Raw genomic sequence first — 25,328 nt, forward strand, 5'->3', positions numbered from 1 at the left:
AGCATTCAGTTCCTTGGAGGGTGCCCAACTGAAAGCCTTAGTTTCTTGTTGGCTGTTGTCTGGGAGGCTGTTCTTAGCTCCTTGCCTCATGACCTTCTCCATAGGCAGCTTACAACATGGCAGCTGCTTTCTTTAAAGCCAGTAAGGGAGAGAGAGAGTGTCCTATTAACAGGGATTACAGTCTTAGGTAATATAATTATGTATGTGTAATCATTTTTAACATTTTGTCGCCTTTGTCATATTTTACTGATTAGGAGCAAGTCACAGGTCCCACTCATACTTAATAGAGGGGATTGTACAAAGGTGAGAATGCCAGGAGAGCAACTCGAGTTTTTTTTTTTTTCCTAGAATGTCTTGTCAGAAAGCAATAGAGCAACTAAAAACTATGAGGGTAGTGTCAAAACAACCTAGGAGCCATCCTGAATAAGATCCCATTGGTCAAAAGGGGGACAATTGCATTATATGCAGATGATATGATACTATATATAGAAAACCCTAAAGACTCCACCTAAAAACTACTAAAACTGATAAACGAATTCAGCAAGGTAGCAGGGTATAAGATTAACATACAGAAATTGGTTGCGTTTCTTTACACCAACAATGAAATATCAGAAAGGGAATGTAAAAAAAACAATGCTTTTAAATATCGCAGCCCCCAAAATAAAATACTTAGGAATAAACCTCACCAAGGAGGTGAAAAACTTATACGCTGAGAACTGTAAAACATTAATAAAGGAAATTGAAGATGATACAAAGAAATGGAAAGATATCCCATGCTCTTGGATTGGAAGAATTAATATTGTTAAAATGGCCATACTACCGAAAGCAAGCTACAGATTTAATGCGATCCCTATCAAATTACCCATGACCTTTTTCACAGAACTAGAACAAATAATCTTAAGATTCATATGGAACCATAAAAGACCAGAATTGCCGAAGCAATCCTGAAGAAAAAGAACAAATTGGGAGGCATAACCATCCCAGACTTCAGACAATACTACAAAGCATGGTACTGGCACAAAAACAGGCATATGATCAATGGACAGAATAGAGAGCCCAGAAATAAACCCACACACCTACGATCAATTAATCTTCGACAAAGGAGGCCAGAATATACAATGGGAGGGGATTCCCTGGCAGTCCAGTGGTTAGAACTCCATGCTTCCACTGTAGAGGGTGCAGGTTTGATCCCTGATTGGGGAACTAAGATCTCACATGTTGCGCGGAGCAGCCCAAAAAAAAAAAAGGAATATACAATGGGAAAAAGTCTCTCCAGCAAGTGGTGTTGGAAAAGTTGGACAGCCACATGTAAATCAAAGAAGTTACAATGTGCCCTCTCACCATACACAAAAATAAACCCAAAATGGCTTAAAGACTTAAACATAAGACGTGATACCATAAAACTCCTAGAAGAGAACATAGGCAAAACATTCTTTGACATAAATTGTACCAATGTTTTCTTAGGTCAGTCTCCCAAGGCAATAGAAATAAAAGCCAAAATAAACAAATGGGACCTAATCAAACTTACAAACTTTTGCACAGCAAAGGAAACCATAAACAAAACAAAAAGACAACCTACAGAATGGGAGAAAATGTTTGCAAATGATACTACTGACAAGGGATTAATTTCCAAAATATACAAACAGCTCATACAACTTGACAACAAAAAAACAAACAACCCAATCGAAAAATGGGCAGAAGACCTTAATAACGTTTCTCCAGAGAAGAAATACAGATGGCCCATAGGCACATGAAAAGATGCTCAACATTGCTAATTATTAGAGAAATGCAAATCAAAACCACAATGAGGTACCACCTCATGCCGGTCAGAATGGCCATCATTAAAAAGTCTACAAATAACAAATGCTGGAGAGTGTGGGGAGAAAAGGGAAGCTTCCTACACCGTTGGTGGGAATGTAAGTTGGTGCAGCCACTATGGAAAACAGAATGGAAGTTCTGCAGAAAACTAAAAATAGAATTACCATATGATCCAGCAGTCCCACTCCTGGGCAGATATTCAGACAAAACTGTAATTCAAAAAGATACAGGATACACGTACCCCGATGTGCATAGCAGCACTATTCACAGTAGCCAAGACATGGAAACAACGTGAATGTCTATCGACAGATGAATGGATAAAGAAGAAGTGGTACATACATACAATGGAATACAACTCAGCCATAAAAAAGAACTAAATAATGCCATTTGCAGCAACATGGATGCAACTAGAGATTATCATACTAAGTGAAGTCAGTCAAAGTGAAAGACAAATACCATATGATATCACTTATATGTGGAATCTAAAATATGACACAAATGAACCTGTCTTGGGAACAGAAACAATCAGGGGCATGGAGAATAGACTGGTGGTTGCCAAGTGGGAGGGGATAGGAGAGGGTTTGATTGGGAGTTTGGGATTAGCAGATGCAAACTGGTATATATAGAATGGATAAACAACAAGGTCCTACTGTATAGCACAGGGAGCTATATTCAATAATCCTGTGGTAAACCATAATGGAAAAGAATATGAAAAAGGATGTATATATGTGTGTAACTGAGTCACTTTGCTGAACAGCAGTAATTAACAACATTGTAATTCAACTGCGCTTCAATAAAAAATAAATTTAAAAAAAGGGGACAATTTGAACATCAGTAAAGAAAATAACTAATGAAACAAGTCAAGTATGTTTAATCCTTGAGTTCGTAATGATGCTAAAACTTAAAAAAATACTTTAGTTGCTGTTGGGCTCATTATTTTGGCAGTTTTGATAAATAAAGAAAAATAAGCATTTATCCTACTTTTCTTATATGAATTGGATCTCAGGGTGACCAAATAAGAGAAGTTTCTTTCTATAGATGTATTCTAATAAAGATTGATAGACTTTGTTTATTATATATTTTTTGGCTGTGTTGGGTCTTCGTTGCTGCGTGCGGGCTTTCTCTAGTAGCTACTCTTCATTGTGGTGCGCGGGCTTCTCATTGCGGTGGCTTCTCTTGTTGTGGAGCACAGGCTCTAGGCGCGCAGGCTTCAGTAGTTGTGGCACGTGGGCTCAGTAGTTGTGGCTCACGGGCTCTAGAGTGCAGACTCAGTAGTTGTGGCGCACGGGCTTAGTTGCTCCGCGGCATGTGGGATCTTCCTGGACCAGGGCTCGAACCTGTGTCCCTTGCATTGATAGGCGGATTCTTAACCACTGTGCCACCAGGGAAGTCTCAGTGATAGGCTTAGAATATCACCATTTTGCATCTCCTAATGAATAATGTCTAGGACAAAGATCACCAATAGTTGGTAATATCACAAAAAGATGTCCAGATATTAGATACATCGTTTTGGAAGTATGCCATGCTGTCTGTGCCTTAGTCTTGCCCTCAGGTTATAATCATGAATCTCATCTAGCCTTTAAATTTACCAATTTATAGGAAATAGAAGACAAAACAAAAACAAAACACCAAAAAAACTTGTTAACACTATGGGGATGCCATCAACAAAATTCATACTGAGAATCTTTACAGGACAACTGCCTGGTTTTTCCAACCCAAAATTCTAAGAATTGCAAGAAAGTGAATAATAAAAGATACAGGGATGATGAATGAAAGGAGACAAGAGATGAATACAGTAAGTCCTCTACATATGAACGAGTTCCATTCTGAGAGTGTGTTCACAAGTCTAATTTGTTCGTAAGTCCAAGTTAGCCTAGGTACCCAACTAACACAATCAGCTATATAATACTGTAACAGGTTTGTAATACTTTTCACAAAAAAAAATAAAACATTTTTAATCTTACGGTACAGTACCTTGAAAGTACAGCGGTACAGTACAACAGCTGGCATAAAGGGGCTGGCATCGAGTGAACAGGCAAGAAGAGTTACTGACTGGAGGAGGGAGAGGAGGTGGGAGATGGTAGAGCTGAAGGATTGTCAGCAATAGGAGATGGAGGGCAAGCTGCAATTTCACTCACGCCTGATGTTGATGGAACGCACGTTTGCATCTTTGAAAGCTCGCAACTCTGAGGTTCGTATGTAGGGGACTTACTGTACATCAATCAATACAGAATAACTGAAAAAATATCTACACAGCAGTTGGGGAAATGTGAATACTGGCTTGAAATTTGATATTAAGGTATTATTGTTAATTTTAAATTGGCTGTGGGCCTGGATTTTTGTCCTCTTTTCTCTCCAGGCTCAGAGCTCCTGTAAAGCTATATAGCTATAGGTAATAGGTTTTCAGCCTGATTCTTTTTTTTTTTTAACTTTAAAAAAAAAATTATTTATTTTTGGCTGCCTTGGGTCTTCGTTGATGCGTGCAGGCTTTCTCTAGTTGCAGCGAGCAGAGGCTTCTCTTCGTTGCAGTGCGTGGGCTTCTCATTGCAATGGCTTCTCTTGTTGCGGAGAATGGACTGTGGGGTGCTCGGGCTTCAGTAGTTGTGGCTCGCGGGCTCTAGAGCACAGGCTCAGTAGCTGTGGTGCACAGGCTCAGTTGCTCCGCTGTGGCATGTGGGATCTTCCCGGACCAGGGATTGAACCCGTGTCCCTTGCATTGGCAGGCATATTCTTAACCACTGTGCCACCAGGAAGTACCCAGCCTGATTCTTTTTCATACATCTTCTTTCTCCCCCCACACCCCCACCCAAGCTGTGCAAATTCTATTCCCATCCCCACCTCTTGGTGTCAAGCAGCAAACCTGGTTCTGTTCTGTTGCTGTTACCTGTGGGAGCTGAACTTCTCTGACCATTTGCCTGCTATAGAGTCAGTATCCAGCCATCTTTCCCATTCTTTATTCCCTGTGCTCCATTTTAGGTACTGTATGGTTTATTCTTTTGAATTTTTATTGTTTCTAACTCAGAGACATATTTATCTTCATTTTGGGTTCAGCCATATCTTTTTGATAATCTCATTTTTCATCCATTGTTTTTTTTTAATTGAAGTATAGTTGATTTATAATGTGTTAGTTTCTAGTGTACAGCAGTGATTCAGTTATATACTTTTTTATATTCTTTTTTATTGTGGTTTATCACAGGATATTGAATATAGTTCCCTGTGCTATACAGTAGGACCTTGTTTGTTTGTTTGTTTTCTTTTTTATTGATGTATAGTTGATGTACAGTAAGATGTAATTTACAGGTATATAATATAGTGATATACAATTTTTTTTTTTTTCTCTCAATCCCAAACTCCCTAACTATCCCTCCCCGACACCCTTCCCCCCGGTAACCATAAGTTTGTTCTCTGAGTCTGTGAATCTGTTTCTGTTTTGTAAATAAGTTCATTTGTATCATTTTTTTTTTTAGATTCCACATATAAATGATATCATGTGATTTCGCTTTCTCTGTATGACTTACTTCACTCAGTATGACAATCTCTAGGTCCATCCATGTTGCTGCAAATGGCATTATTTTAGTCCTTTTAATGGCTAATAGTCCATTGTATATATGTACCACAACTTCTTTTCATTCCTCTGTCGATGGTCATCCATGATTTTAAGTGTTTGGAATAGAAGCATCCTTATTGGAAGTCTTCCTCTCTTCATTTCTACCTATTATCTTGTTTTTGAAGCACAACTTAGTGTATCCTGAGTGCTCTTGTTTAGTGATCTATTCTCTTCCTTTGCTCAGATCTGCTCTCTTTTAACCTTTTCTTTAAAATTATTTTTTATTTTTATTTTTTTTTTATTTTGGCCATGCTGTGTGCCTTGTGGGATCTCACTTCCCCCACCAGGGATTGAACCCGTGCCATTGTAGTGAAAGTGCTGAATCCTAACCACTAGACCACCAGGGAACTCCCTGCCCTCTTTTAATGTTGTTGGGTGTTTTTCAACTCTATAGAACAAATCTGATTTTAGTATCACACTAATTTGTTACGACTACAATCAATTAAAATCCTAAAGCCTTGAAGTATGATTCTTGTTGCTGCTCGTTCATCTCACTCATCCTATGTTTCTTTAGTCTGTTTTGGAGTACAGATATCCCTTGCTAGTCCAACTCAGGCTGGGTAATTTTTTTCTTTTTTGAGGTAGCACTGGTATCCCTTGCTGTCTGAACTCTTGTTGCTTATTGTTCCAAACTTGGGAATCAAATATACGTATCCTTTGTTTAATGACTTGAATTCATTCTTGAAAACTCTGCTGCTAAGTGAAAAGCCATTACATGAAAACATAGTTCCTTTAATTTTTTCCTACATATAAACTTTATTTATTTATTTTTAAAAATTATTTATTTATTTATTTATGGCTGTGTTGGGTCTTCGTTTCTGTGCGAGGGCTTTCTCTAGTTGCGGCAAGCGGGGGCCACTCTTCATCGCGGTGCACGGGCCTCTCACTGTCGCGGCCTCTCTTGTTGCGGAGCACAGGCTTCAGACGCGCAGGCTCAGCAATTGTGCCTCACGGGCCTAGTCGCTCCGCGGCATGTGGGATCTTCCCAGACCAGGGCTCGAACCCGTGTCCCCTGAATTGGCAGGCAGACTCTCAACCACTGCGCCACCAGGGAAGCCCAAACTTTATTTATTTAATTGAAGTATAGTTGGTTTACAATGTTTCAGGTGTATAGCAAAGTGTGATTCAATTTTATATATATATATAATATATGTATTATATATTTTTATATATATAAATTTTAAGATTCTTTTCCATTATAGGTTATTACAAGATATTGAATATAGTTTCCTGTGTTATACAGTAGGTCCTTGTTATGTGTTTTTATTAGTAGTGTGTATCTGTTAAAGCATATTTTCATTCATTTTTAATGGGAAATTATGCTGTGTTGTATCTCAACCAATCTTTACACAAAGGAAAATATTCATCTAGCAATGAAGATGAGTTTATACAAGTGTAAGCAATACTTTGAAAGTAAATAAATACACTTGATCTTAAAATATAATGTGATAGGGACTTCCCTGGTGGAACAGTGGTTAAGAATCCACCTTTCAATGCAGGGGACACGGGTTTGAGCCCTGGTCCGGGAAGATCCCACATACCGTGGAGCAATTAAGCCCATGTGCCACAACTACTGAGACTGCGCTATAGAGCCCATAAGTCACAACTACTGAGCCCGCGTGCTGCAGCTACTGAAGCCTGCACGCCTAGAGCCCGTGCTCCACAATAAGAGAAGCCACCGCAATGAGAAGCCTGTGCACCGCAACGAAGAGTAGCCCCCGCTCGCCGCAACTAGAGAAAGCTTGCGTGTGGCAACGAAGACCCAATGCAGCCAAAAATAAATAAATAAATTTATTTTTTGATAAAATGAAGGTGTATTGTATTGTACTTGCCAAAGGAGGAAGAGAAAACTTGGTTGTGGTGGTGGTTGATGAAGTGTAATTCTTTGGAAAGTCTATTCTTATTATACCATTTTTTTCACCAATTTCAACCTTTCTGGAGCTCAGGGTTATCTTACATTCAGTCTGCACTTAAAAGTCAAATTGTGGTACAGATAAGCACCTTTAGTGGAATAAAGGCCAAACACAAGTCCTTTAAGCAATGTGGAAATAGAATACAGGCAGAAAATACTGAAGAGTTGTAGGAGATGATAGCTTTGCATCCCTCTTGCTTGGCAATATGTGCACAAAGCACATGTTCTCACTTCATCCAAATGTGTGCAGTACATCAATACATATGATGTGTTCCAACTGGATACCATTGTGTTGATGAAATTGTTGAGTGTGTCTTTAGTTGAAATTATAATGTTGAAATTTTTATTCTTCATAGAATATTTATTTTATGTGTATTTTAGGCAAATAATAACTAATGTTTAAAAAAGTCGTTTGAAAAGTAGTACTTTTCAAGGGTCATTTGATGAAAACCAGTTAACTGAACGATTATATGAGGTAGGTCTGTAGATTGTAATAACATGGTATCCCTCCTTATCTGAGATAGCTATTGGAATTCCTGCTGTTCCAGCTAGGGAACTGAAAGAGTTTGGTAGCAAAGGATAAATAAAAATCTTATTTTATGAAACATTTTTAGTTGGTTTGTCCTTTGTTATCCTATTCTGAGTTCAGCACATCTTTGTAAACTGGCAAGCTTGTCGTATTATCAGGGTAATGGATGGATTAAAATGTGACTAAGGTCAGGCAAAGAACAGAGTCTGATACATAATAATACTTTCTAAACTATTAATTGGCAACTTTGGGATATGATTATTTAACCTATTAAATATTCTCTGATTTCTACTACTCTTTGGCCATGTTTTAGTACTTATCTATCTTGTTTCCAAGGATAGCTTGTGTACATTATCAAGTGTTTTGCCAAAATCAGACATTCTAATTTTTCCTAATTTAGTAAACCTTTTATTAAAAAAAAAAAGACATTGAAATGACTTTCGATGCTCCTAAATTTTTTAGTTAGTGACATTGTCTGGATTTACACACAGTGAATTCACCAATTTTAATTCGATTGCTTTCTGCTATTTTTAGTATATGATAGCTTTTACTTTTACTTTTTTTTTTTTAACCTCTTCAGGCATCTTCTAATAGTGGGGAAAGCAGAAGTCTTTCAGGGATCTTGAAATGTAGGATCCTGGCAGCCGTGTACTGTCTGTTGAAGGCAGTACTGTATCTATCTTTGCATGGCTCTTGAGGTTGTGTAAATATGGTTTCTAAGTACAGTGTTCAGAGCAAGATGGCTATAGCATAAGGACCTCTACTTGTGACTGTATTTCATTTTTTTCTAGCTTTATTGAGGTATAATTGACATAACATTGTGTAAGTTTATTAGTAGCTTTGAAGTTTATAATACATTATTGTTGATTGTAATCACTGCTGCGCATTAGATCTCCAGGACTTTTTAATGTACTAGTTGCAAGTTTGTACCCTCAAAAAACATCTCCCCAAAGCCCCAGGTAACCACCACTCTTCTCTGTTACTATGAATTCAAGATTCCACATGTGATATCATACAGTATTTGTCTTTCTTTGTCTTATTTAGCATAATGCCCTCAAAGTCTGTCCATGATATTGCAAATGGTAGGATTTTCTTCTTTCTCATGGCCATATAATATTCCATCGTATATATGTATCACACTTTTTAAATCTATTCATCTGTCAGTGAACTCTTAGGTTGTTTCCATGTCTTGGCTATTGTAAATAATGCTGCAGTGAACATGGATATCATGTTGGAGATATCTCTTCTAGATACTGATTTCATTTCCACTGCATATTTACCCAGTGGAATTGGGTTTGCTGGATTATATGGTAGTTCTATTTTTAATTTTTTGAGGAACCTCCATACTGTTTTCCACAGTGCTGCACCAATGTACAGTCCCACCAACGGTATACAGAGGTTTTCTTTTCTCCATATCCTTGTCTGCACTTGTTATCTCTTGTCTTTTTGATGATAGCCATTCTAACAAGTGTAAGGTGATATCTTATTGTAGTTTTGACCTTTGCATTTTCACCATGATCAGTGATATTGAACACCTTTTCATGTACTTGTTGGCCATTTGTATACCTTCTTTGGAAGAATGTCTATTTGGGTCCTTTGCCCATTTAAAAAAAAATATATTTTTTGGCTTTTGAGTTGTATGAATTTCTTATATATTTTAGATATTAATCCTTATCTGGCATATGGTTTGCAAATATTTTCTTCCATTCTGTAGGTTGCCTTTTCATTTTGTTGATCATTTCTTTGCTGTGTAGAAGCTTTTTAGTTTGATGTAGTCCCACTTGTCTATTTTTGTTTTTGTTGCATATGCTTTTGGTGTCATACACCGAAAAATCACTGCCAAGACGAATGTCAAGGAGCTTTTCCCCAGTGTTTTCTTCTAGGGGGTTTATGGTTTCAGGTCTTACATTTACGTGTTTAATCCATTGTGAATTAATTTTTGAGTGTTGTAAAATAGGGGTCCAGTTTAATTCTTTTGTGTGTGAATATTCAGTTTTCCCAGCACCATTTATTAAAGAGACAGTCTTTTCCCCATTGTGTATTCTTGGCTCCCATGTCAAATATTAGTTCACTGTATATGTGTGGATTTATTTCTGGGTTCTTGATTCTGTTCCATTGGTTTGTCTGTTTCTGTGCCACTACCATACTGTTTTAATTACTATATCTTTGGAGTATAATTTGAAATAAGAAAGTGTGATGATTCCAGCTTTTTTCTTTCTCAAGTTTGCTTTGCCTATTTGGGGTGTTTTGTAGTTCCATATGAGTTTTAAGATTGTTTTTCTTTTTCTGTAAAAAATGCCATTGGAATTGTGATAGGGATTGCGCTGAATCTATAGCTGTATGACTTTGGGTAGTGTGGACATTTAACAGTATTAAAATTCTTTTGGTCCATGAACACACAATATGTTTTCACACAATATCTTTCCATTTATTTGTATCATCTTCAATTTCTTTCATTATTGTCTTACAGTTTTGAGTGTACTGGTCTTTCACCTCCTTGGTTGCATTTATTCCTAAGTATTGTTTTTGGTGCTATATTTTAGGTTTCTAATAACTGATCACCTTTGAACCTCTTAAGTCATATTTTTGTTGTTTGAAAGGGAGTCTTGGCAATCACAAATTTTGAAGGCTCACTGTATTTCAATTTTGTAACTAGGTAATTTATAAACCAACTTTAAGAATGTGGGAATTCATTTGGTGTAATTCCAGAGATGAGATTTTTTCTTGGGTATTGTTCTTAGATTAACTTCTCTCACTGTTTTTTGCTTAGGTTGCTTATTGGGAACAATATCAAGAATGGAACCAACAGCAAAAAAATGGTGGGGGCTGCTGTTGTAGGTTTAAATGTTAAAATACAAAGTGTTACTTATTTCCAATTAATGGTAATTTTATCAGGACTTCTTGATTTTTATTTTTCCGTTATGTACTTCTTTTGCAGCTTCAAGAATGTTATAATGAAGCCCATATTATGATAAAAAGTCTCTGAGTTTGTGTTTCACAGTACTGGTGGACACAAATGGGATTGATATACACTGTATTTATGAAGGTTTATTTTGAAAGAAAATCCATAATCATAAGGACTACCTGTATAGAGCTATTTATGTTAATGAAGTAAACTTTTTTTTCTTCCCAGATTCATGCTGGTTGTCTTTTAGCCAGTTAAAATCTGACAGTGCTATGTGTTGAGCACTGACTGTGTTGGGCTTGAAGGGTATTTGGGAGAGAACATACAGATCAGTAGGAGAGTCACTGATATGGCATGTTAAATTTCAGTAGTATAAAGCAAACCTTGTATAACAAGTATGTAAAAATCTTTAGTGAATTTTTTTTTAAATTTATTTATTTATCTTTTTAAAAAATTTTTTTAAAATTTTTGGCTGCGTTGGCTCTTCGTTGCTGTGCACGGGCTTCCTCTAGTTGCGGCAGCTTCTCTTGTTGCGGAGCACGGGCTCTAGGCGCGTGGGCTTCCTTAGTTGTGGCACATGGGCTCAGTAGTTGTGGCTCACGGGCTCTAGAGCACAGGCTCAGTAGTTGTGGTGCACGGGCTTAGTTGCTCCGCAGCATGTGGGATCTTCCCGGACCAGGGCTCGAACCGGTGTCCCCTGCATTGACAGGCGGATTCTTAACCACTGCACCACCAGGGAAGTCCCAGTGAATTTTTTTTAAACCATAATTTTCAAGGTACAATTTCAGTAGAAGTTGACTACATAAGATTATGAGTATAAAAGCAAATGCTGCTTGATTTCAGTGAATGGGGATGGGAAAATTTCTTACTATTTTAAGATTCTTTAACTTCACCATGGGTTAATAATTTATTAACAGAGGTAACGTTTCAGAAAAAATAGGAAAATGAAAATATATAAGTAGTTTCCTACCTTACTTTACTATCCTTATTTGTATATACTTTCATTTTGAATATGTATAAGATTTTGCTGTTTATTCACAATTTTGTTGTTTGTGTAGACTTTGTGTCTCTTTGCTTTCTCTTAAATAGCAGAGTTAGGAGTTTGTGGAATACTGTTAAAATAAAAATTGAAATTTAGACTGTAGAAGTGTAGAACTTGAAATGTAGACTTCAGAATAGATTGTATAGTCTTAGAAAAGATAATCAGGATTTTACTGTTATTTAATTGGTGTACTTATTGGTGTAAGTGAATATTCCAGTATTTTGCTGGATCTGGAATTCTGTGTTAGTGGTCATTGTTTTTATGGAGATTTTATTCCATTATCCTTTGGCTTCTATTGCTGAGTAATATATAAGTCTAATTTTATTCTGTTATAGGTAATTTTTTCTATGTTGCTTTTAAGACCTGCTTTGCATCTTTTGAGTTATATAGTTTTACTACACATATATTTAGGTTTGTTTCTTCTTATTTATGCTGTCCAGATTTTGTTGCCCTTTTAGAATTGAAAGATTTATATCTTTTCAGCAGTTTTTGAAAATTCTTTGCCATTTTGTCATCAAATATTACCTTTCTTGATTCTTTGCCCTCCTTGAATTCCCATTTGATTTATTGGACCTTCTCATTCTTTCCTTCATGTCTATTAGTTTTTCTTTCATGTTTTCCCTAATGTATTCCTTTGTGCTGCATTGCCAGTTTTTATAAGCTCTATCTTTCTGTTTGATAATTCTTCAGCTGTGTATAATTATCAGTTCATTTAGTTTTTAATGTCTGCATGTCTGTGTATGCACATATGTGTGTGGATGCTTATACACAATTTACAGTTTCTTTAATTTTTACCTTCTGGTCTTTTATATGAGTGTTTTATTCTTTTTCCATATGTGTGATTTAATTTATGCTTCTAATAGCTGAAAAAATTATTTTTTATAGTCTTCCACATTATTCTATTTGGAATTCTTGGGGATATAATCCCTGTTTGTATCTTTGATTTTTTTCACTTTCTATTGTAAGTTCACCTTCAAGAGGAGTGTATCTGAAAATACTGTACTGTTCAGGCCAGACTGGGTAGAAGGAATTTTTTTCCAGAGTCTTTCATGGCCTTGGAGCCATTTTTGTGTTAATATTTTTGGTAGAAACATTGGGGGTGTTCTGGACTGGCAGAGACTGTAGACGTGAATTTAAGAATCCATGGTTATGATTTTTTTTTTTTTAAGGGTCAACAATCAGAATTTATTTGGAGATGTCACTTGCAAACTGTTTTACATTGACCTCTTTTATTTTCTGGTTGTATTTTATTTATTTGTTTATTTTAAATTTAATTTTTTAAAATTGAAGTATAGTTGATTTACAGTGATTCAGGTGTACAGCAAAGTGATCCAGTTATGCATATATATACACACATATAATTTTTCATATTCTTTTGTTTTACTTTATTACAAAATATCAAATATAGTTTCTTATGTTATACAGTAGCACCGTGTTGTTTATCCATTCTATATATAATAGTTTGTGTCTGCTAATCTCAAACTCCCAGTCCATCCCTCCCCTGTACCCTCCTCCCCCTTGGCAACCACAAGTCTGTTTTCTTTTTTTTTTTTTAAATGAGTGCACCATGAGGTTTTTCTTTACTTTTTTTTTTTTTTTTTAATTCTTTATTTTATTTATTTATTTTTGGCTGTGTTGGGTCTTCGTCTCTGTGTGAGGGCTTTCTCCAGTTTTGGCAAGCAGGGGCCACTCTTCATCGCGGTGTGCGGGCCTCTCACTATCACGGCCTCTCTTGTTGCGGAGCACAGGCTCCAGACGCACAGGCTCAGTAGTTGTGGCTCACGGGCCTAGTTGCTCCGCAGCATGTGGGGTCTTCCCAGACCAGGGCTCGAACCCGTGTCCCCTGCATTGGCAGGCAGATTCTCAACCACTGCGCCACCAGGGAAGCCCCAAGTCTGTTTTCTATGTCCGCGATTCTTTTTCTGTTTCGTAGATAAGTTGGTTTGTGTCATGTTTTAGATTCCACATATAAATGATATCATATGGTATTTGTCTTTCTGTGTCTGACTTAATTCACTTAGTATGAGAATCTCTGGGTCCATCCATGTTGCTGCAAATGGCATTATTTCATTCTTTTTTTATGGCCGAGTAGTATTCCGTTGTATATATATATACCACATCTTCTCTATCCGTTCATCTGTTGATGGACATTTAGGTTGTTCCCATGTCTTGGCTATTGTAAATAGTGCTATTAACATTGGGGTGCATATATCTTTTTGAATTATAGTTTTTGAATATATGCCCAAGAGTGGGACTGCAGGCTCATGTGGCAACTCTATTTTTCGTTTTTCTTTTTCATTTCTGATTTTATTGATTTGGGCCCTCTCCCTTTTTTTCTTGATGCGTCTGGTTAAAAGTTTAATAATTTTGTTTATCTTTTCCATTTTTTTTTTAAGTCTATATTTCATTTATTTCTGCTCTGATCTTCAGTTTCTTTCCTTCTACTAACTTTGGCTTTGTTTGTTCCTCTTTCTCTAGTTGGTTTAGGCTTAACGTTAGGTTGTTTATTTGAGAATTTTCTACTTTCCCTAGGTAAGCTTTATGGCTACATACTTAGAACTGCCTCTGCTACATCTCATAGGTTTTGGACTGTTGTGTTTTCATTTTCATTTGTCTCTAGGTATTTTTTAAATTTCCTCTTTGATTTCTTCAGTGATCCATTGGTTGTTTAGTAGCATATTGTTGAGCCTCTGCGTGTTTGTGTTTTTTACAGTTTTTTTCTTGTACTTGATTTCTAGTCTCATAGCATTGTGGTCAGAAAAGATGCTTGATATGGTTTCAGTTTTCTTAAATTTACCAAGGCTCATTTTGTGGGCTACCACGTGGTCTGTCCTGGAGAATGTTCCATGTGTGCTTGAAAAGGATGTGTATTCTGCTGCTTTTGGGTGGAATGCTCTATAAATATCAACTAAGTCCATTTAGTCTAATAATGTGTTATTTAAGGCCTGTGTTTCCTTATTGATTTTCTGTCTGGATGATCTGTCCATTGATATGAGTGGGGTGTTAAAAGTCTCCTACTCTTGCTATGTTACTGTTTATTTTTCCTTTTATGTCTGTTAATATTTGCTTTATATATTGAGGTGCTCCTGTGTTGGGTGCATATATATTTACAAATGTTATATTTTCTTGGATTGATGCCTTGATCATTACGTAGTGTTCTTCTCTGTCTCTTATAACAGTCTTTATTTTAAAGTCTGTTTTGTCTCGTGTAAGTATTGGTACTCTGGCTTTCTTTTGATTTCCATTTGTGTGTAATATCTTTTTCCATCCCCTCAGTTTGTCTGATTGTGTCTCTGGATCTGAAGTGAGTCTCTTCTAGGCAGCAGATATATGTGGGTCTTGATTTTGTATCCATGCAGCCAGTCTTTGTCTTTTGGTTGGAGCATTTAGTCTGTTTACATTTAAGGTAATTATTGATATGTATGTTCTTATTGCCATTTTGTTAATTGTTTTGGATTATGTTTTTGTAGGTCTTTTCCCCCCTCTTTTTTTGTTATCTTGTGTTGTGATTTGATAACTATCTTTCATGTTATGTTTGGATTCCTTTTCCTTTTTTGTGTGTATATCTATTGTAGGTTTTTGGTTTGTAGCTAACCATGAGGTTCTTGTATAGCAGTGTATATGTGTATGTATATATATGTATATATGTGTATATATATGACTGTTTTATGTTGCTGATCTCTTGATTTTAAATGCATTTAAAATACCCTGCATTTGTACTCTCTCCCTCCAGTGGTTACTGTTTTTGGTAGCATAGTTTACATCTAATTTTTTTGTGTATCCATTAACTGCTTATGTGGATATAGATGATTTTACTACTTCAGTCTTTTAATTAAACCTCCTTACTGGCATTGTGTATGGATGATTTCCTATCTTTATGTTTGCCTTTACTGGTGAGCTTTTTCAGTCTATAATTTTCTTGTTTCTTGTTTCTTGTTGTGGCCTTTTCTTTTTTGCCCAGAGAAGTTCCTTTAACATTTTTTGTAAAGTGGGTTTGGTGGTGCTGACTTCTTTTAGCTTTTGCTTGTTTGGAAAGCTTTTGATTTCTCCGTCAGATCTGAACGAGAGCCTTGCTGGGCAGACTATTCTTGGTTGTAGGTTTTTCCCTTTTGTCACTTTAAGTATATCATACCACTCTTTTCTGGACTGCAGAGCTTCTACTGAAAAATCAGCTGATAGCCTTACGGGAGTTCCCTTGTATGTTATTTGTTGCTTTTTCCGTATAGCTTTAGTATTCTCTGTTTATCTTTGATTTTTGTCATTTTGATTACAGTCTGTCTTGGTGTGTTCCTCTTTGGGTTAATACTGTACTGTATATGTATTTATTGGATATCTTTTTTCCCCCTAGGAATCTTCTAAACGTGTCCTTTAACCTTTCTCTCTCAGGTTCATCTTTTTTTTTTTTTTCACGTTTAGTATTTTAATTTAATTTTTTAGCAGACAGTTTACATACCACCCCCACCCTTTCCCTTAAGTTAGTGTGGCAATTTTCCATGATAAGCTGCTTAAAGAGAAGCTTTGGTCAAGAATGGAATGAAATAGCAAAACAAAAAAGAAAACCTAAATCACTGCTGCTTTTAAAAAGCCAACACTTTCACTAATTATCCTCAAACAAAACACACAACAAGGTTTGCGCCATATGTGTCTTACTGTTTCCTGGCGGCTGGCTCTCCTCCCCATCATGCGAATGGTGGAGCTGCCCAGTGCAGCCTGTCCGTCCTCATGGTGGATCTGGGAGGCTCGCTCAGCTTCACATTATCCGAAGGCCCTGGATAGAAAACTCTAAGGTCTTGAAATCCCAAATGGTCATGGCTCCGTCGATGCCAGTACAAAATTTGTGACAATCTTGCTTATCCACCTCATGAATAGACACTTGAGTGATGCTGCTCTGGTGCAGCATCCCCAGGGCCGTGTTGCGGTTCTCGGTTGTGGCCCGCTTGTCCATGTTGCGGAAGTGCTCCATGGCCGACATGTTGTGCTGGATGCTCTGTTTCGGGATGTCTAGCTTGGAGACGAAGGTCAAGCAGCCGCGGTCGTCGTAGTTAAAGAGCGTGGGGCAGCAGTCATGGCCAGCAGCCACTACGCTGTTCTCCAAGATGAAGGACACACTCAGGAGGGGCAGGAACTCTGTCTTCAGAGTTGAGACCTGCATACTTTTTGAGGCATCGGCAACGGACACGGTGCTGTTGTGGCTGACCCAGGCCAGGAGGCTCCTGCTGGCGGAGAAGCTGACCCCATGCACCCAGCCGCCGTCAGTGCCACTGCCACCAAACGCTGACATCAGCTGACCAAAAGGCATCTTGCTGCCCCAGGGTGTACTGGCTGGCTTCTCATCCACTTCTTTAATGTAGGTAGAAAACACTCTGCATTTGAAATCACAGGATCCTGCTGCCAGCAAGATATTGTTGGGATGCCAGTCCAAGCTGAGGACTGTGGAGTGAATGGGTTTTTTAATGTGCTTGCTTACCCACCAGTCATTTTCGGACTCGAAGTAACAAACAAATGAGTCATGCTCCACTGCCCACAGCAAATTTGTTCTGTAGCGGGGACCACTTGACAGAAGTGGCTGCATCGTTAATTCTCAGGATCACCAGGGTCGGCTTCCAGATACCATCTTTCTGATTCCAGACGTAGGCATTGTGGTCAGCCCCGCAAGTGACCATGAGGTCACTCTTGGGAGCGCAGTCGATACCTGTGATGTGTCCATTGTGCTCCTTGAGTTCATGAATTTTCACCCACTGGCTCCCATCTTCTTATAGATGTGGACTTCGTGGTTATTGGGGCTAAGGGCAGTCTGGGTACGATACCTGTTTCAGGCATGACAGGTAATTGGCTCTAGTAAAAATTGATGCAGGGACATTATTCTTAGTGTTTTCAAAGGACAGAAAGCTGGGGGTCGGGGCCATCCGGATGGGCTCGGAGCGTGGAATTCGTGGACTCTGGTCAGTTGATGCAAACAGGCTCCGGCCAGGTTCATCTTTTTCTCACATTTCAGGTGATGTTTGTAAGTTAAGGCTACCAGACCTTTGTCTTTTTTGAGTTAGTCACTTATTTTTTCCCATGAAGTCTTTACAGTGTTTTCTAGTCAGATTTTCCAGTTTTTTCCTTTATGGCTCTGGGTTTTACATGAGACATAGAAAAAGCCTTTTACAAAACAATTATTTTAGATTGAAAGAAATACATTTGTTTTCTAGTTTTTTCATGGTTTAACTTTTTAACCTTTAAAACTTTGATTCATACATAATTGAGGTAGGGGCTGAATTTCCCCCTGAAATGGCTGTCATTTGTGCTGATACTATTTATTAAATAATCCGTAGATTTACTTACTGATTTGAAATAGCTCTCTGATTATATACTAAATTTTTCACACGTATTTGGGGCTTTTTATGTTGCATTTGTTTGACAGTTCTTGGGCAAGATGTAAAGATTCTTGTTTTATAGTGAAGCTTTTCCAATAGCTCCCTTAGAGTTTTTTTGGATAGTATTTGACGTTTTTGTCTTGTCATTTACATTTCATGTTTAGTTTGTGAAATGATCTTAAGTATTATGTGTTTTTTAGGAATAGACAAGAATAAATATAACATTTTATTATTTTAGCACTTTTATTGTTGAGTGACCTACAGTGATGTACTTAAGAGTTATTTTATCAGTCTATTATGTTTAACTTTTAACACCCTAGCAAAACTTTCGTAAAGGATGATAGGGTTTGAAGTAGGTTTTCTGTTTGTTGATAAATTTAATTGGTACCATACATTACTAGGACTGCCTTGTTGTAGTGGGATTGGACATAGATGAGGAGGTTAGGGCACTTAGAGGGCCTCAAGGAGAAGTTACAGGAGGAAAAGATTTTGGATCACAACTAGGAAGAATATTCTAATGTCTTTGTAAAAGGAGCTTATGGGAGGTGCTTATTCCTCATAAGCATAGGCTCACTGACCATGCAGCTGGGTCCAGTCTTTGAATTAGATGGCCCTTTCCAACCCAGAGACCTTGTGAAAAAGTAAAGGTAGGTCAAGACTAGATTTTAGGGGAAGGCAGTCTTGTGTATATGGTATAGCTGTTTAACAATTACATCATTGGTGTGAATTTCATGTTTTAATGTTAATTTTTGAACGGTGTTAATTTTTGAACAAATTTTTTTTTTTTTAACTTTGGGGTTTTATTTATTTATTTATTTATTTATTTATTTATTTATTTATTTATTTATTTATTTATTTATTTATTTATGGCTGTGTTGGGTCTTCGTTTCTGTGCGAGGGCTTTTTCTAGTTGTGGCAAGTGGGGGCCACTCTTCATCGCGGTGCGCGGGCCTCTCATTATCGCGGCCTTTCTTGTTGTGGAGCACAGGCTCCAGACGCGCAGGCTCAGTAATTGTGGCTCACGGGCTAGCCGCTCCGCGGCATGTGGGATCTTCCCAGACCAGGGCTCGAACCCGTGTCCCCTGCATTGGCAGGCAGATTCTCAACCACTGCGCCACCAGGGAGGCCCAATGTTTGAACAGTTTTGATGATATTGATTTGAAATACTGATTATTTAAATGTATTACTAAATTTTTGGTATTAAAGCTTTTAATTTGTCTAATTTATCATAAATTAGCTTTCTTTACAGAATAAACTTTTAACCAGGTTTTTTCCTGTGGATATGTTTTTATTTATTCATTTATATTTTTTAAAATTTACTTATTGATTTGTTTATTTTTGGCTGCATTGGGTCTTCATTGCTGTGTGCAGGCTTTCTCTAGTTGTGGCGAGCGGGGGCTACTCTTCGTTGTGGTGTGCGGGCTTCTCATTGCAGTGGCTTCTCTTGTTGCGGAGCATGGGCTCTAGGTGCGTGGGCTTCAGTAGTTGTGGCTCACGGGCTCTAGAGTGCAGGCTCAGTAGTTGTGGCGCACGGGCTTAGTTGCTCCATGACATGTGGAATCTTCCCGGACCAGGGCTCGAGCCCGTGTCCCCTGCATTGGCAGGCGGATTCTTAATCACTGCTCCACCAGGGAAGTCCTGTGGATATGTTTTTAAATGAGCAGTGTCTTTTCCTGGGAAAATGTACTAGTTGGGGCTTGATGGGTAAGCAAAAGTCTGAAAAATATTGGTATAACTCTCAGCAGCTACCAGCTACACAGATCCTTTTCATTTTCTTGGAGAAGCTGTTCAAACTGATTTATCTAGTCTTGTATTAAAGGAAAAAAAAGTAAGTTTCGTTTAAAAAAACGAAATAGAAGTTTCATGTGTTGTGACATGATAACTAATGGAGAAATGAAATTTCATTACTCATCTCTGGTATTAGTTGGATTTGTTTCAGACTGGGGTAGCAGTTCTCTAGAACGGGTATTGCTGAAATAACTTAAAGGGTATGTTAATAAGGTGTGAGTCACAGAAACAAGTACGTGTTGCAGTTTACAAGGAGAAATTGCACCTCAGCTTTAAGATTTCAGTGTAATCTGTAAAGTTAATTTTAGAAAAGCTGTTGTTAATGGAGTTCCCATGTCGGGCAACTCAGTGTTTGATTTGCTAGATTATCTTATCTTTTGGTTGTTTTGAATCTTTTTCCTCTTATTTTAAAAGATAATTTTATAATTGTATTGTGGGCTCTGGGGACATTATACTTTTGGTGTAGAGAATGGAAATTTAGATAAGTTTTTATATTTGATGGCCATTTCAGTAAATGCTTAATAATTTGTTTTTCTCATTGGTGTCTTTTTCTTATTTATTTGTAGAATCAAGTATTTAAAAACTCTTATTGTAGACTTAATACACATGTAAACTTTTAAACATATACAGCTGTACAATATAAGGTGAATCTACTTATTTTTTTGTGTTTTGTTCCAAGTACTTTATACATTTTCTTAAGTTTAAAATTTTAATCTGTCTGGATATCTTTATTTGATCTGAACAATCAGATAAATTGATTTTTAAATTTTTAAAAATCAATTTGAATCTATTTTAGGTTTTGAGTTCCATTATTTTCTGTTTTTATCTTTATCATACTGCAGCATATTGCTACTTTCCTATAATTGTTATACAATTATCCCCTATCTCATAGAATGCTATGAATGTGTACATAGAGAATAAATGCGCTAGGATTTTAGGAGGAGGAGAAATATCTGTAGGCAAGGTACTTGAGCTGGAAGAGTAGACCTCATTGAGGCTCAGGTTTGGTTTTTATGCTCTGTTTTATTGATACTATGTACTTCCTCAGGTGGATCATAAATTCATTTAAAGTCAGTGAATCTAGTTGTGCAACACTGCTAAGCACCCTGTATTCTCCAAAGTTTTAAATTTAAGTGGAGAATCAAAATGAACAAAATTTATAAGTAAAAAATAACAATGTAATAATTATAATGTGTTTTATAGGACCACCAGCGCCACCCTTTCCACCCTTACTCTGAACTAATCACTTTGTTTCCCATTTCATTAAGAAAATAGTAGCATTAGGAGAATAATTTTTACAAACTACTACACTGTATCTACCTCCTTGCCTATGTTTCCCTCTAAGGCCAGTCTCTTCAGAATTTGTACACCAAATTCTTTTCCTCTTGCCATTTGAGAACATTGTCCCTCACCCCTCACTCTCTTGCATCATCAGTCTTTCCGCTTCTACTGGATCATCTTTATCAGCATATTAACATGCTGTTATTTCTCCTGTCTTTACAAACTTTAAAAACCAAAGCCCCAACCTCATATTCCCCTCCAGCTTCCATTGCATTTCTTTTATTACTTCACAGGAAATCTTCTCCAAAGAGTTGTTCACACCTGCTGGAGTTCTCACTTTTGACTTCATTTTAGTCAGGTTTTGATCACCACCACTCTACTGCTTTGGTCAGAGTCACCACTAATGTCTCTGTTGCTAAAATCCAATAGTCAATTTCTATCAATAGTTTCTACTGTACTTTATTTACTAACACCATTTGACAAAGTTGATTAATCTCTCTTTCTTGATATACTTTATTCATTTAGCAACCAGGGTGACATTCTCCTAATTTTCTTTCTGCTTCTCCTTCGCTGTTTCCTTTGCAAGTTCCTGTTCATCTTCCTGTTGTTGAATTGTGCAGGGGCTCTGTCTTGAGACCTGGGCTCTGTTTATACCCATTCCCTTGGTGATTTTATCCAAGCTTATGGCTTTAAATATAATTTATATGCTGAGTACGACTAAATTTATATTTTTAACATGTATTCCTCACCTGCCTAAGCACTCTTTGTTTAGCTGTCTGCTGGACATCTCCACCTGTCTAAAACCTAACTCCTGGTCTTTAACCCCAACCATGTCCTTTCCACACTTCCCCCATCTCAGTAAAGGGCAACTCTTATTTTTGGCTTAGTCTGAAAGCTTTGGAGTTGTCTTTGTCTTTGCTTGTTCTCTCACACCGCATATTCCAGTCCTCAGCAAATCATCTTTTCTCTACCCTCATAGTGTACTCAGAATTTGACTACTTTTTACTACCCCTCTTGCTACCAGCTTGCTCTGATCATCTGTTGCCTAGATTACTTCAGTTGTCTCTTAAGTTTTCCCTGCTGTCACCTTCTCCCTATACCCTTTTTCTACTCAAAACCCTCTGTTGGTTTCCCATATTACTCAAAGTACAAGCCACAGCCCTTCCATTTGCCTGTAAGAAAGTACATGATTTGTTCACTGCCCCCTGCCCCCTTCAAATGATCTCTTTAACCTCATCTTCTACTACTTTTCCTCTTGTTCATTATACTTGAACCACATTGTCTTTATTGTTCTTGCTCAAATGTGTCAGGTTGTGTTCTGTCTCATATACTGTATATTAATTGCTGGACTGTCTTCTTTTTAGTAGAATGTTAGCCCTATAAGGGCAGGCATTGTGGCCTTTTGTACTGTTGTTTATTCAGAATGCCCTGGAAAACAATGTTGACATGTACTAATTGGTGCTAAATAAGTATACAAAGTGAATTAATAGACTGTTGTGGAAGATGGTAGTTGAAAAGATATTTTCATAGGTGTGATTTGGGCTGTGTTTTGAAGGATAAGTGAAGGTTTGATACAAAGGGCAAGGCAAAGGTTTTTAGATTTGATACTAGGGAGGAGGGGAAATTGGACTTTTTAGAGAATTGTTCCTTTTGGTTCCCCAATTTAGAACCTGTAGTGCCTTCTTACTGCTGATTTTGTCTACTCAGTTGACTGCTGATATTCTGTAGCTGGTTGTAGTTTATATTCCTCAAAATCATATCTAAAACTCCCAGACAAAAACCTATTCCTGTATTCTTATTTTTTTATTTTTTATTTTTATTTATTTTATTTTATTTTTTTTGGCTGTGTTGGGTCTTCGTTTCTATGCGAGGGCTTTCTCTAGTTGTGGCAAGCGGAGGCCACTCTTCATCGCGGTGCGCGGGCCTTTCACTGTCGTGGCCTCTCTTGTTGCGGGGCACAGGCTCCAGACGCGCAGGCTCAGTAGTTGTGGCCCACGGGCCTAGTTGCTCCGCGGCATGTGGGATCTTCCCAGACCAGGGCTCGAACCCGTGTCCCCTGCATTAGCAGGCAGATTCTCAACCACTGCGCCACCAGGGAAGCCCTATTCCTGTATTCTTGAACTTGACATGTGATTTCATAATTTACAGATTTCGTCCAAGCTGGAAACATAGGAGTTGTCTTAGACTCCTTCCTTACTTTCACCATGCTCTTTTTTTTTTTTTGGGTCGCGCCTAGTGGCATGTGGGATCATCTTGGTTCCCCGACCAGGGATTGAACCTGCACCCCCTGCATTGGAAGCACAGAGTCTTAACCACTGGACTGCCAGGGAAGTCCCTCACCATGCTCTAATAGTTGCCTTGTCCTCTATCTGCATTGACTTAATTCACTCTCATCAGATCTATTTAGCCTATTGAAATAGTCATTTTAATTGGTGTCCTTGCACCTATGTTAACCTATCCATTGGATTTTAAATTTTGATTGTAATTTTTATTTGTAGAAGTCCTAATTGATTCGTATCTACCTAGTTACTTTTGATAGTTTCTGTTCTTTGCTCATTTTCCCAGTTACCTCTTCTTTATGTGTGTAGGTTATAATCTATATCTATTAATTCCAGCATCTTGAATCTTTAGGGATGTGATTCCTTAGTTTATTTTTGTTGCCTCTTGCTCATGGTGGCTTATCTCATGTTCTGTCATTTTGTGTTGTGGGTTCTTATCTGGATGACAGTCTTCTTTGGAAATCTTGAGGTTCCTGGCTTGAGGGAGCAATATACCAAAGAAGATGTGCATTCACTTCTGCCACATGCACTATGGGCACCACCAACTTGGAACCACTTAAATTTTTTGTCTTGGCATTTCCAAGATCATGTTAAGTAGTTTGGACTTTAGACCTATGTAAGAAGAGACCCCTGGAGCCAAGGCAGAATTGGGACCAAAAGTCAAGACTCTTGACTTTATTTTAGTGATTTATTATATTGCTGTTTATCAATCTTAAAATTCATGTTTTTTCAGGATATATCAGGAATATGACATGCATACTTTATTTGAAGGTTAGTGATACCATAATGCTTAATCTTACATTTTACCAAGAAGAGTTCAGAAAATACTGTAGATAACTTGTGTTGTGTAATGGAAATCTGATTAAGTGATACTTGTCCATGAATATACTTTTTATCAGTGTATGGTACTTCCATAAATAAAGTTTTCCTTAAAAAGATTAACTTGAACATTAAAAAAACAACATAAAATGTTATTATGGATTTAAAGGAAGAGGAACATGGCATGTTTAGAATACAGACTACTTAGATTCAGCATGATCAGTTACAGATAGATCTTTTAACTTACAAACTGTATTTTTACAAAGAACCTGTGATAAGAGCTTTCAGCTTAGGTTTCACAGCTACTTGTAGTAATATTATAACTATGTTGTACATTGAATAAAGCTCTTGTAGGCTACTCTTGGTGCCTGTGTATCTTTTAAAGGTGATTCACTTAGTTGTTCAGACATTACAGATTATACAGGAACTTTTAAGAAATTAAGTGTTCCTGGGTTGAAAACTACCTTTCCCTCAAATCGTTGCTTGCTCTTTACAAATATGCTTGCTTGTATGTTGTTCGGTATACATCAGTGGAAAAAAATTGACTTTCAGTTTGTTCAGACTTCAGTCTTGAATTTTTGTTGTATTTTTCTTATTGGTTCTTTCGAGTCACTCCAGTTGACATACTTTTATCAATTGAAGCACAGATAATTTATAGAATTAGTTTTTTGGTGTCATTTGTTTTAAATGTTCTTTTAGTTTAAAGAAAATGATGTCAGAGGCAAGAGTAACTAAAATACTGTGGTAGTAAGGAAAGAGATTTCAAAATTCTTACATTTACTTGAAATTCAATAGTATACCTATCAAACTGCTTCCATTTTTCCTTGTAATATGTAAGTAACGGTTCTTTTTAAATTTGTGTTTATTTAAACTTTTAAAAGTGTAATATTGTGCATTCAGCATGGTTATATTTCTGTTTTAATGTAGAAAAATTTAAAAAGTTGAACAATGAACTAAAATGTTACAAATATTTGTAATTTTACTCTAAA

At 37.2% G+C, this 25,328-nt stretch overlaps 1 protein-coding gene and 1 pseudogene across 5 annotated transcripts in view; one reads left to right on the forward strand and one right to left on the reverse strand.

The window, feature by feature from the left end:
* Positions 1–25,328, forward strand: part of KTN1 (kinectin 1) — a 125,980-nt gene that overhangs the window by 12,321 nt on the left and 88,331 nt on the right. The window lies entirely within an intron of this gene.
* On the reverse strand, positions 16,495–17,633 carry LOC133085501 (actin-related protein 2/3 complex subunit 1A-like; annotated as a pseudogene).

This window comes from Eubalaena glacialis, chromosome 2 (assembly GCF_028564815.1).
Source record: "Eubalaena glacialis isolate mEubGla1 chromosome 2, mEubGla1.1.hap2.+ XY, whole genome shotgun sequence".
Classification (NCBI taxonomy): domain Eukaryota; kingdom Metazoa; phylum Chordata; class Mammalia; order Artiodactyla; family Balaenidae; genus Eubalaena; species Eubalaena glacialis.